This window comes from Ruditapes philippinarum, unplaced genomic scaffold, assembly GCF_026571515.1.
Source record: "Ruditapes philippinarum isolate M1 unplaced genomic scaffold, ASM2657151v2 ctg1621_1_1_1_1, whole genome shotgun sequence".
Taxonomy (NCBI): domain Eukaryota; kingdom Metazoa; phylum Mollusca; class Bivalvia; order Venerida; family Veneridae; genus Ruditapes; species Ruditapes philippinarum.
This window is the reverse complement of record NW_026862745.1, coordinates 64228-79569: the sequence shown is the minus strand read 5'-3', so window position 1 is coordinate 79569 and position 15342 is coordinate 64228.

Below are 15342 nucleotides of genomic sequence, written 5' to 3'. Positions count from 1 at the left end.
AATCAAAAACATTAAATTTGATAAATAAAATATTTCTAGAAGAGTTCATTATTAAATACATTTAAATATTGAGAGATATTAATGAAATAAATTGGGAATTTTAACTGGCGTCTTGCCGGACTACTTTGTTCTAAATTCAGCCAAGACACACAATTTAAGGGGAAGTCTTTCAAATCAAAAATTGAGAAAAAAAAATATGGAAACAGAAAATGTAAGGTTTTTTTGTGTTCGTGTATAATTACTAGATTTATTTTCGTCGTTTTGTTCGTCGTTTTGTATGAATTTTAGGGAATGAATTTTAAATTGTGATGTCAAAAGAAGAAAAGATTGTATATTATAAACACACAATTTATAGATATGAAAAGTGTCATATTTCCCTCATGGTCATCGTCAGTCATGAAATATTTCTTTTTAAAACATGTACACCCGGTGAAAATATACTATGTATTTATAGACAATAGAATCCACTTTTTATTTTATCTAGTAAATTAGATGTATTTTTTACTACGAATAAGATAAACGATCGTTAGATATTATCATACACGCAAAAATGAAATTGAATTGGGCACATTATATCCAGATGAAAAACGAGCAGCAAACACTACATAAAAACACATCCTGCTTAGTCTAACTACCATCTCCCGTGAATAAATCATAGTTACATGCCTCTCCTTATTTCATATTTTATACATGTAAACACATATTTATAATCCAGAATTTCCCGTATAAAAACATTGTATTCACCTATTTTAAAATATGTTTTAACACTTATTCAATTAACTTCTAACGATGTTGTTATAAAATTTCAGTATTTTAAATGGATCAATTACAAATGTATTTAGATTATGTCATATTTGTGCAAGTAGTAGGAATTCTAACATCAAGATAAACTAACCTTTGTCAGATAAGATCTATTCCTATAAAAATGTATATGTCATTCAAACAATATCGTTTCAAATGGTTCTGAACACCCTTTGTTGTTTATGTTGTTTATTCCGTTTTACAATATATGCGACATCTAATTTACAAAATTCCATTCACTATTACGATGCAAACACCTCTACAAAACTATTTGAATGTTCTGTGAGGAGATATACACTGCTGTAACAGAGAATATATCGGCGATTCTTGAAGTTATTTTCCACACACGGTGGTTAGTGCGTTTTAGAAATAGCTTGTCATCAACGGATAATTTATATACTTATGTACTTTTTTATGAAATTAAACTAGGTTATGAATAATTATATGTTTTGCTCCAAAATAAACCAAATGTTGTTAGAATTTTCACTTTGTTCAGCTATATCTATTTAGAACAGTTTTATTCTGTAAACCCCGAACTAAAGTTTGACCTATACACTTTACAAATGTTCATATGCAGCGGTATTTACATTTACCTCAAGTGAAACACACACACACACAAAAAACAACTACAAATTGCATTTTTTATTTTAAAAATGAAAGCACACATGCATAAAGTGATACAGAAACCCGTTCACATGTGCGGCAGGTCAGTAGATTTTAATGCAACAAGTCATAAATAAAGGAGATTCAAGCTTTTTTTATAATTATAAATTATACAGGATTTATTTTCATTGGGTGGTTTGAAAATAAATATTTCATAAGTGACGGTAGTCCCGAGTGAAATATGATAATTTTCATACCAGATAAAAATGAATTATGTATATAAAGAGAAAAAAACTTATTATATAAAAATATATCTTTTTTGACATAACAATTTGAAAGAATTCACCTTTTTGTACTGGCGGAATTTAGTCCTGCAAGACACCAGTTAAAATATGGAAAATATGTTTCACTGCAGTGAAAAATATTTTTTAATATTGAAAATACGGAAAATAAAAATATGCATTTTATTTCATAATATTTCTCTTTTTTTCAACTCAGCTTTTTTATTTATGTATTTAAGAGACAGTAAGAAAGAAATAAATAAAGAAAGAAAGAAAGAAAGAAAGAAAGAAAGAAAGAAAGAAAGAAAGAAAGAAAGAGAGAGAAAGAAAGAAAGAAAGAAAGAAAGAAAAAAAAAGAAAGAAATAAAGAAAAAAGAAAGAAAGAAAGAAAAATAACAATAACTAACTAAATAAATAAATAAAGTAAAACCAAAATTGATATTGAATAACTGTATTTTCCATTCAGTCATTCATGTACATGTACATTTTAAGCAATATAATTATTTCACATGTATTTCCATATCAGTCATAGCACACTAAGAGTTATTCTATATTTCATTAAAACCGCAGGAAATATTTTTTGTGCAATACAGTGACACTATTTTATTTTAATGTCTTTGGAGTGAAAACAGCAACTTGGAATGAGATAAACTTACAAGTGTACAAGTAATAGAAAAAGCATCGGAACACGAGGCTATCTGATTTGTACGAGGGGGCGTAGCCTCCGAGTATTAATCAAATTGCCGAGTGTTTTGATGTTCTTTCTCTTTTATATCATAGTCAAAAATAAACACACGTTCCCTGTTGTCACAATATGAAACCCCCGGAAAAAGTAACCAATGAACGAGCATCGGAATATGATATTTATGTCGCTTTCCCTTTCTCTTCCATCACAATAAGTAAACCGCAGCAAAAAAGAGCCAATCAATGGACATGCTCTGGAGAACGGGTTACTAATACCTGCACTCCAGTTAACGCACTGTGCATGTATACATACGATTTAACTCTGACACTTTTTCAACAAAAAGGTCCCCAGACACATTTTCAACAGAAAGGTCCCCAAACTATGATACAATATCGGGATCAATGCCGCCAGTTTTGTCATATAATGTTTTAAATAATTGTTAATTTGTTTTGAAATAAGAACATAACATTCACTACCGTAGGAAATATTTAGCATTTATGCATTTTAGAACATACCTTTATTTTTTTTTATTATCTTGCATTAATTGTTATTAAACGCTTGGACAATTTGGTCTATCTAATCAACTTTTGACGTCCGTGACTGAGTGGTTAAGGTCGTTGACTTCACACCACTTGTCCCTTTCAGGGATTTTAGATTCTTTAATGTGAGGAAGCTATCCAGCAAGCTTACGGAACGTCGTTCTACTCAGGTGTCCGTTTGAGACTGAAATAATACACGACAAACATACAAGGCATTCTCTCTCTGCAAATAAAGTTAGAAAGTCGCCAATGATCTAAGTGTTGGCGCGACGTCAAACCAATCTTCAAATAAATATGCAACTACAGTGCCTTTGTTATGTGGATTGGTCTACAATGGGCACATGTTCCATATATTTTTCGTATATTGATAAAGTCAATAGACATTCATCATAAAATATCACTTGAAAAATCCAACACTTGCCAACATCATACATAACAATATAATTCATGTAATTATTTCGTGGATCGTTGTTTCTGATACTATGTTTCTGATACTAAACACAAACCTGCCATTATAGACCAATTCACTTTAATCAAGGTAAATTACATATGATATTACGACCTCATGCCTAGAGTCAATTTGTTAGCATCAGTTACATCTGGTCATTAATAGTCTGTTTGATATTTAGGAAATAGGAAATGTATAATGGATGAGAAAAGTATATATACAGCAGGAACGTTGTAACTACTTTTTTTAGACAAAGATATGTTCACTATATAGTCTTGATAATTCCCAGACGTATACCACTATTGGTGTATATTGCTAGTATATAATGATCAAATGTTCAGTAGACAATTTATTTAAGGGATTACAGGTATTGTTATGTATAAGAGTTACGTGGGGCGCAAGGCGAAAATACGACGGCTTTACTTAAATGTTGACTTTGTCGTGTTTTCGTCCGGCGCCCCGGATGGATCACTTATATGTTGTATATATCGTGCACAAAAATGAGTTTTGTTTAATTGAACGAAATTAACCTACCTCGAACTAAAATAAAATACATATAATTATAGTAACAGTGCGTAGTTTGTATTTTGTTCCTTAGAACATTTTAACTTATTTGAGAAAAAAAAAGAATTTTAGAATATAATTGTATATGCTTACCAATGTAACGTGAATAATAATGAAATTATTACTGTCAAAGTTCGTGTAATTTACATTAATCTTATAAATGGCAAACACCTTAATTCTTAGTGTAATATAATATAAAAAAAATGTTCTATAAAAAAAAGACAAAACAACATCGCAGCTAAAATATTTCAACTTCAGAATTATAATGTTATGTGAAGCACAAGTTTTGTTATTCATTATTCAACTTGTAAAGTACACATCATTAAAATCTCATTTATGTTACGAGGAATGGTAGAGAAGTTATAGTTATTCTGTAGCAATATTTGAAAAAGATGTGAAACAAAGTAGATACAAATTAAAAGCCTTATATTTAAACATTGCGAATTTGAAATAGTTTCAGACCTATGTGATTGAATCTGGTTAAAGACGATCGTGCCAAGCTACCGACAACGCCCCTTGAACTTAATATTTAAACGTAAAAAAGTGTTAAATGTAGGTGTTTGAAACGTCAGCAAACAAGGCCATTCAAACGCTTGATACAATTTCATGGTTAATATTGAAAGAATAATATAAATATAATAATTATGCCGCATAAAGATGAAAGAAAAGATTCATGAACACAAAATGTTCATCCATCCATCCATCCATCCATCCATCCTAATACAAAGTTACAATCAAAATGTGTGATTGCAACCTAATGAATAATGAACTAAAAATGGTAATCACATCTCCAGATGATTTATTATTATGCCCGGATCTTATGATGGTCTGAAAATTGGCAAGGTATATCATGTGTTCGAAAGACCGGTGGTGACATTTCAACCTTTTAAATGCTCTATTCAAATGTCGTGAAAATGAAACAAGTTGAAATCGAAAAATCGTTAAGTTGAAATGTTGAACTCTTGAATTTGTGATTTCTTTATGTTGAAAACGTAAAAGTGTGGATTCACGAAAATGAAATCGAGAATTTATGAAGTTGCAATGTCCCCATCGGTCTTTCGTCTGTGCATCAATTAGCATCCTAAATTATAAAGTAATACGTTCATCTACATTTTTATCATGTTGTTATGTAAAGTGCTACAGGCTTTACAATAACTTTGGTTGAGTTATGTGAAATTCCTTCCCCGATTTAATGTAAAATTTATACTTTATATTACAAATCTCATTCGGCAAAATAATCTTAGCGTTGAACGATCTTGTAAGTTCATGACTGACACAACACAAATGACTGTCCCTTTAACTTGTCCCGTTAACTATTCCTTTCATAAGGCATTTCAAATTTAACATAACTTGGCAGTTTTGTTAATTAGCTTTAATTACATATTGTGAGATATAAGAATAACTCATTCATATATTGACAAATTTATTTGAACTATATTTGTATATTTAGTTACATATCAATACATGCAATTAACTACCATCTTTTCATTTCAGTTGTACTGTCAAAATGTATCATCGCTTCAAACTAATAAATGAGCCGCGTCACGACAAAACCATCATAATGGGTTTGCGACCGGCATGGATCCAGATCTGCTCAGTCTGATCAGGATCCATGCTGTTCGCTTACAAACCCTATTACAAGTAGAGAAACTGATAGCGGACATCATGGATCCTGATCAGACTGCGCGGATGCGCAGGCTGTTCTGGATGCATGCTGGTCGCAAACCCATTATGTTTGTTTTGTCGTGACGCGGCTCAAAGGGTGATGGATAAGAAGCTGGTCATTAATTTATCATGTCTACGGTAGAAAATATGTCAATGTTGAAACACTACCCTCAATGCCTGATAACTTAAATCAATTCAATACCAGTCAGCCATTATGTTCATGCCCATCCCAAATCTTCAACAACGTATCTAGCCATTATAATAAGTTAACAGGTTTGTTTTTAAGTCTTTGTTAAAAATGTCATTCAAACTCCAACTCGTTTTGACAAATTGTATGTTGTTTATACATACGATTTTTTTAAGAATAATGAAATACTATTAAAAATTTAAAACGCTTTTATGGTAACAAACACGACATTCTAAAATATCTTGACTGCATTATTATACAAATTCCTTTTAACTAATATGCTTACCTCTTAAACCTCCGCAACAATTTATAATTGTCTTCCAAGTCGTCAGAGACAAATCTGGTATTGATTCCTAGTAGATTATAAAATTTTGTAGCAATAACATTCCATAACAATTATAAATGCAAGTGAAATAAGTTCTACCTTTCTTGTTGAAAAAGAAAACATATGTCGCATCTAAGATGATCATTATCGCGAGTCTTCTCTTTGTATTTTTAAGCTATCCATCATAATGTTTCTTCTGAATTTCAGGGATAATAAGAATCAATTTAACAGTTATTGTTATAAGGCAGTGCGTCACAATTTTAATGAGACAGATGAAACAAAACAAAACAAAAACAAAAAAACTTAAAAAATATATAAATATGAGCACAAAACTGTGTTGATAAACATAGTAATGTTCAGATAATAAAAAATGATAAAGCATTAAAAAGTAAATATCTTAATATATTAATGCATTGTTCCAGTGAAATTGAAGCAAATCACTTAATTTATATTTTTCTGTTGCATTATATTCATTGTTAATATTTCTATTAGTGATTGCTACTTTAGTTAATATACGAATTGATGTGTATCAATATATCATACCACTCCATGAATAATATGAAAAATATATCTCTCAAATACCATGTAATTTACAGTGATTTTATATGTGACAAACAATTTCATCAGTCTCATGCATTTTCAAAGACTTTCCAAAAATTGAAGCCAAGATATTTCAACCTCGGAATTATAATGTAATACAAATTGTAAATTATCAACACAATTCCTTGCAGAAGTTACATTTGTTATTTCAGTATTCAACTCGGTATGTTCCTTTGTATTTTGGAAATATTATATATAGGTATAACACAAAACATATGTGTGATTAGAGGTTTTGTATTATAGTTCACATCATTTAGATTCCATTACATTAGGAAATCTGGAAGTGAATTCCCAGCTATTCTGTGACGACCTTTGAATAAATGTGCTTTAAACTGTATACAAATTAGAAACCTTAAACATTACCAACTCTAAAAAAATTCCAGGCTTTTGATAGTAGTCGCAAAACACCCCTTGAACGCAAAATTAAAACAATAAAAAATAGCAATAATGAAGTAATTTGAATACTAAGGTTATTGAACTCGTTGAAAAATCTTTATACACTATTATGCTCGCCAGAATTGATGCTCGCAATCCACTCGTGCAATAAATTTTGTATGAAAACTACACTCATTTAATATCCTCCAAGTAAAAATAGCAACGTCGGCAGGATTGTTGCTTTTGACACAATTACCGCTTGGTATTAATGAATACCCTTGACAGGAGATTGTCATTAACGATGAACGAATCATCTTAATATTAATATATTGCACATATCGAAAGTGCATACTACATAAACAAGACAACTTTAATTTACATTTTAATCAAAGAGCGTTGACAAGTCGTAGTATGACAGACACAATAACGCCAAGTAAATTTCCTTTTCGCTAAATGTAATTCAACAACATTAAATAATCTTTTTCTATGCAGTATCACTCTTATAATTTGCAAAAATAATAGTTCTGATTCTTTCTCGTGTATTATGTCTGCCGTGATTATATTTCTTTGCATCCAAAACGAGATCATTGTATTTTAAATGACATAATCATATCATATGAGACTGCAAACTTTATACAAAAATCACTTTATTACAGTCTCGCGCAATAAAGTCGTTAAACAACATAAGTTGGACTCATGGGTAATCTTTAATTTGTTATTTACAATTGTCTGCGATTTAATCAGCCTCCATTAATATTTTCCAAAAACAAAGGACATACATTTCAGTTAAAACGTTGGACAGAATTAAATTGTTGCATAAAATAAATAAGAATTTAGTTCACGTGACACTTTTTTCGGACTGGTTATTTGATAGACGTTTATTTATATATTACCATGTTGTAAATGAGTTACACGCACGCATGCAGGTAGGCTCAAAAAAGGAAAGAAAGTGCTTTTCAAAGAAGTTTACCGTTGCGGTCTAATAGTCTTAAATCTTTAGTTTATGCTAGTCTTTTCTATTGGTGAAACGAACTAACAAATAATAAAATCCAATTAAATATTGCATTTCCTTGCACTGACTGAAATAATTTTAATTATTCTTATTTTACAGACTAAATTAATTAATCTTTTATATCTTTTGCTGGACTTAGTAGTTAAAACTACAAATTAACTATCACCTGCCATGTTTTACAACATTGTTAAACTTGTTGTCAATAAGTTTCGAAAAGAAACATAACACAAAAAGTTCATATATGGCTGTATTTGAGCTAGAGCTATTAAACTTATTTTAACATGGTGTGGTGTTTACTTAAATAAAGTCTGTTTTCCATATTTTCTTTGACCATATAATTAAATGATAATAAAAACAATAGGTGAACATTATCCAAATGATTGGAACAAGTACATTTTCCTTCTCCAGGAATGATAAATTCAGAACTTGACATCGATGTCAGATAAAGAGACATATTCTTTTTTACGGCGGAAGAAAGAAAACCTGACGTAGTACAATCATTGTAAATTGATTGTACCAACTTACTGATTAGCTTTGCTGAAGAAAGACTAACAAATTTGCAAAATATACGAGCGTATTAAAGGTTACAGCATAGTCGCTTCAGCATAGTCGCTGAACGTCTCAGACTTGACGAATAACAGCTAAAGATATTTCGTCGTATTTTCAATAGAATTTACTTATTACAACGGGCAAAGATAATTAAGTTTTCACATTTTGTCAAATACGTTAGACAAGAAGAAAATCTCCACTTAGATTATCAATATAATGTTTCCAAACATATTTTAAATCTTATTGCAAACGAACAATCACTCAATTTCATTTTGGCAATTATACAACACAAATTGATAATAACCAAACACAAGTCCATGTTTTTAGAGGGACTGCATTGTTTTGCATTGTACCGACATTGTGATATATTACGATCCAAAGTTACTACAATTCAGTCTTGTCAAATCTAGAAATGAGACACAAATTCGTAATAAAATTTTAATCAGAAAGAAAACCTTGATCTTGATTTTCCTTTCGTTTTACTTTATTAACTACTTTTTTGTCGAGACACATATGTTTCAAAGTTTGATAAAATCAAATAAAATGTGTAATGCTTAGGAAGTTAACAAGGAAATTTCTTTATTTGACCTAGTTTCTTTTTGAAGTTTTTTTACACAAGCTAGTAACATTTTAACAAAGAAAATGTTAAAGAGCAAACATAAACTTGTTACTTCTAGAATATTTTTTAAAATTAATTTGGTGACCTAGACTTCCATTCAGGAGGACATTATTTATACTCATTTGAGATGTCATATTTAGTCAACAAAGAAAAAGAAAAATCAAAATAAATTGTGATCTGTCAGGTGTAAAAAAGTGATTTTATGAAAGTTATCATAAACAATGAATCATCAAGACAAGAAAACCTGATGTCTGGTGTGTCTCAGGGCTCTTGTGCTGGCCCAGTAATCTTTACCTTGTATATCGCAGCATTGAATAGAGTTGTCAAGAAATACCCGGCTCAGTTACATGGTTATGCTGATGATCATAAAGTCGCTCTACAAATTCAAGCTGGAAACATAGAAAATGAAACTTACGTTCTTGAACAATTATCTGCTTGTTTGGATGATATTTCTTCTTGGATGGCAAAGTATAAATTGAAAATGAACAATGCAAAAACAGAGATCATTTTATATGGTACTGAACAAAAGTTAGCAAAGGTTGATATACCCGGTGTGAATGTAGGTGGTTGTTTTGTCAAATGTGTTGACCATGTAAGGGACTTGGGTGTTTGCTTTGATGCCAATCTTAGTTTTGACAGGCATATACGGAAAAAGTGTCAAATAGCCTACTCTCAACTTAAGAACCTGAAATCCATTCGTAAGCATCTGTCTCAGAAATCAACGGAAATACTAGTTCATGGTTTAGTCAATTCCCACATCGATTTTTGTAATGGACTTTTTGCAGAAATACCAGTAAATCAAATAGATCGACTTCAGAGACTCCAAAACCAGGCTGCTCGGGTAGTAATAAATGTGTATCACCAACCTAGTGCTGATCTCAGAAAATCTCTACATTGGTTACCAGTCAAGGCTCGGATTATGTTTAAAGTACTTCTTATTGTTTTCCGAGTAATACATGGAACAGCTCAAACGTATCTCATAACTTTGTTTAATTGTGTGAATAGAAAATACAGTCTGAGATCAGCTGCTGGTGACACTTGTACAAAGTTTGTTGTGCCAAGACGCAGGACCAGACTTGCTGACAGATCTATTTCTGTTATGGGACCTAAATGGTGGAACGCCCTACCAAAAGACTTAAAGTGCATTGCATCGGAAATTGCATTCAGAAAAAGACTGAAAGCACACCTCTTTGAACAATTTTATAGATAAACAGTTACGTCAAATGTGTATATAGTTTTAAACTGAGGAAATGACTTTGACATTATAGGATCTTGTGAAGCGCAAAAGAATATAACTGTATAAAGTGTCGCGCTATGAAAATACCTATGATTGATTGATTGATTGATTTTTACGCTGGTTCGTTAATTTGTAGCATTTTTGAGACGATCCATACATTGAAAAATATTTTAGATAAAAATTCTGACAAAGTTTAATTTAGAGTAATTTCACTTCTAGAATTGGTACACGTTTTTCTTCTGATTTACATCAGTGACTTATGTTTTGAGCAAGATGTCCCATTTATGAATATATCCAATGCAATGTACATAATTAGTATAAACATTGTTACACATTTTGATGAAGATCAAATCAAACCTGACCGATCTGAACATATCGACTAATCGATGCTTATAGCTGAAGCTCAGATAAGGTTTAAATATATCGGTTTATGATATTCAAATAATTTGATACAACTCGGCCTTTTGGCTGAATTCAGGTCTAACTTTTAGTTTAATACACGCTATATAAAGTTTATACTGACTGATTAATGATGTTTCAGAATGAAAACGACTTATCAACAAACAAACAATGTAATTCAAGTCAAACGTTGAATGTCCTTGCAAAATCATTATAAGTTTTCTAAGGTTGTAGACTGGATTATTAACTGTATTCATTTTACGCTGCTAATTAATGTTGCAATATAAAATGACGTAGATTTATTATGTATTTTATGCTTTTATTGATTATGATTCAGCCATTACCTGCTTGCGGTTCCAAAAAAATGCTATTATACGATTCGTCTCATCAATGTAGGAGCAAACAAACAAAAATCATGGGAAATATAACCCCAATTTTTATGATTAAAAAATAAGGAGTTTTTACACTTTAAACTCGGATATTTGATTGATCAGAAACTAACTGAGAATGTACACTGACCAATACAAAACCTAAGATCTGATACGTAGAGTTAAAAGAAAAGTATGTAACCCGAGGCAATGCATAAAACGTATGTCTACATCAGGTTAAAGTGTACTTAAATATATTTTGATGAAAATTGTAAATATAAAGTATATTAATAGTTAACTTGCTTGCAGAATCGTTCTGCAATCTACGATTTTCAGTAATTGTGAATAAACATGATCCTTATGATAGTTGGAAGCGATATTATTGCAAATATGTATCACATTTAACAATGGAAACTGAAGGCGAACACTGGTAACAAATTAAGTGGAATTAGACTTATTAACTGATAATAAAATTGACATTCCTTGAAATTATCATTTCTCAAAATCAGTTTGCCAACTTAATACAATTTTTCCCACTTGACATAACGTTTACAATAACATCTGTTATACATATATAACGCATTATCTTCCAAATCACCACCTTAAATACAGAAGAGCCTGTAATTTCCATACTTGTGAAACAAAACAAACTCAAAATAGATGTAATTATTGGAAGATATTGGCAGCAAGGATATTTAAGTATTCATATAGTAAAAACATGCAATGTTGGCTTGTATTTTGCAGGAAGTTTTGTTCAATTCTTGAATACCCTTTATGCTTGATTACTATAATTATACATGATTTTAATCTCACTTTGTAATTTGATATTAAAAACTATTTAACAAAAGAAGTTATTATAAGAACTTTATCTCTTTTAGTACAATATGTAGAGAAATATACTAGTACTTTGAAATGTTCATATTAATATAAATCGTTTTGTCTTTCAAAGGACGAATATGAGCCTTAAACCCAAGTAACACTTTATACATACGAAACGAAACAAAATAAATATTTTTAACTTATTATGCTTTAACATCATTCATATCTTAAGTAAGATGTATCTAGTGCATCTAGTTATGAAACAAGAGAAGTAAGCAACCGCTTTGGTGTTTATTTGGTAATGATGTTTATGGTGAACAACACTAATCGATAGTAACTGTTTTTTATTTTAATTTTGCATGTTTTTAATAATTCATTCTGAATTTGTATCCTCTGATTTGTACAATAATAATCTCTCATGTAGAAGATGTTAACAAGGCTTTAACTTTTGTTTGACTCTTTTAGGTTCATTATTATATATATGAATACAAATAGGCAAAGTAGTAAACAGTCAAATAATTTAGAAAATTGTTCAACTTATTTATATACCTGAAGAAAAATAAAGTTCTAACATTTGTACTATATATCATATGCAAAGGGTCGTTTTACTTTACTTTGATTGAAAAATTAAGGATGTCTTTTATAGAACCTTAAGCGAAATAAATGATGGAGTTAACCATATCAATTGCAAACATGGTAGATGTAGGAAATGCTAGTGAAATGTATGAGAACAAGTCCTTTCTTCACTGCATTGTTTCAGAAACTAATGAAAAAATGTTGAAATGAACTTTTAATGCAATAAAAAACAAACATTAATATAAATACTGGCATTGAATGGAAATCTGCATTTAAATTTTTCATTCTATTTTGTATTTTATATAAGATACTTTCTCTTTGGTTTTATCATTTTTTTAGCATTTGAAGTTTAATTGTAATTTTACCTCAGAAACAGATGAATTTAGTGTTGTTTCAGATATGTACCCAGTTCTGCAATGTATTTGACAGGGAGGCATAATGTCTATTTGGAGCTACCTACTCTTTATCGGCGAACCTTTGTAACATATTGAATCTTGCAAAGATGGAATTATAACCGGTAATATTGCATGTGATAATCCAAAACTTGCTGATGATTTGACACTGGTTGTCGCCGTAAATATCACTAGAGAATCAAACCGAGCCTGAAACATTTACAGACATTATTTAGGGATTCTTTTTCCCTCTATTTGGAAGCTCGTGATAAATATGGTACTGTCATTTGGTATAAAAGGAAACGTTCGATGCAAAAAAATATACTTTATATGCTAAATAATTTAGGATTAGCTCATCGCATCACTTTTCATATAAGAATTCTTTACTACAGAACAAAATGAAAATCGTTCGTGAGAAAAAGCTACAAGAAGAAATAATACGCAAGCTTAATTATTCATGTGGACAGCGGAAAGCTAACATGATATATAAGTTACGTCTGATTTTGTTCCGCCCTGCAATGGTAGATGTCAATCAGTGAGTCATTTATCAGTGTTCGGTCATGCGATAGATATCTATTTAGGTTAAAGCACACATATACATTTTACATACACTTATACATGTTTATATTAAGTAGGTTTTAAAACAAATTTGTAATAAAGCATTTGGGGGAAGTGTGTCAACGATACTTATCACAGGATGCTTATTGATCAATAAATAAACTACAAAGTACAATTAAGTCAATACCAAATTTATATCTCTCTTTCGTTTGACTAGATATTAACTTTAAAGAATATTGAGAATGAGACTATGTATGTAAAGGGATGCATAAAATAGTGTGCAGTAACCTGGGAATGCCCACGGAAGCCCGAAGGTTTATGCCCAAGGGGTCCTAGAATATTAAAACAAGTTTTGGAAATTGGAAGATGTCAATAGATAAAAAATTATGATAATTTTAATATTTCCTTTAACATTACTGACAGGACAAAAACAAAAAAGAGCAATATTTAGTCGAACTAGTGAAGTTAATTGTGAGTTTCTTACTGCTCGGGTAAATGGGCATTAATTCAGCTTTTAAGTTGTTATATCGTAGTAATAATTGAAATGCCTATTGGCATGGGATTCTAATCATTTTTTTGTTTTCGAAAAAAGTAACATTATCTTTCCAATAACATTTTAGGACCCTTAAATTGTACTGACTTGCTCGTGTTGAATAAGAATGAATGTGTCTGACAGGTACAAACTGTTCTTTCGTATATGATTGACAATTTAAAAGCATGATTGAGACGTAATTGTTTGTTGTTGTTTTTTTACATCTAATAAAGACCTATTATCACGTATAACATACTTTTCTCTAGGTCCCATACCATGTATTAATCTTACATTTGAATTTATATTGTTCTATATTTCTGCCGAATAAGTCTTGTCATTCAAAAAATGAATATTTATATATTTGATTTTGTTATGATTAATAATCTTTAGTCGATGTTTTAGCTTACGAGTGTGAGCATCAGTCAGTTCAAATATTGACAATGTTACATTTATCACATAAACCGCGATGCGGGAGTGTAATAAACCCATTTCATAAAAACGATATTACAGTAGCGTGATAACTTTGACGAAATGCAATTTACGTTTACAAACGTAGCGTTATAGCGCGCTGATATTAGAGTTACACTATAGGCGCGTCATTGAAAAATGACTCATTTTAACTGTACACCGTTCTAACTTCAGATATGTGATAAAATGAATATTATATACGCGAAGATTCAATACTAAAAGGCTTGCATAATATGGTTTAATTCTACTCGTTCAATAAATTTAATATTAAATCTACACTCATTCAATATCCACTATGAAAAATATCAACGTCGGCAGAATTGTTTTTGACAGAAAAAAAACTTGATATGAATAAACACCCTAAACAGGAGACTGTCATACATGTATCGTAAAAGATAGACAAAACATCTTAATGTAAACATATTGTAAATATTACCAACTATATATGAATATGAAAAGAAGCCGGTTTGCTTATTTGAATATACACAAATATAAAATTTGATTTATTTCACATCTAAAGTAAGAACGGTTTACAGTTAAAACGTGTCTTTAGTGTAACGCTAACATTAGCGCGCTTTTACGTTACGTTTGTATATAATAGCGCAAATTATGTCACGTCAAAGTTATTACACTAGTGTACACTCCCGCGCCGTGGTTAATGTTTTTACTGTAACTTTGCCAATATTTAAATTGATTGGTTCTCACACCCGTAAGCTGAGCATCGAAAAGGTAAAATATGA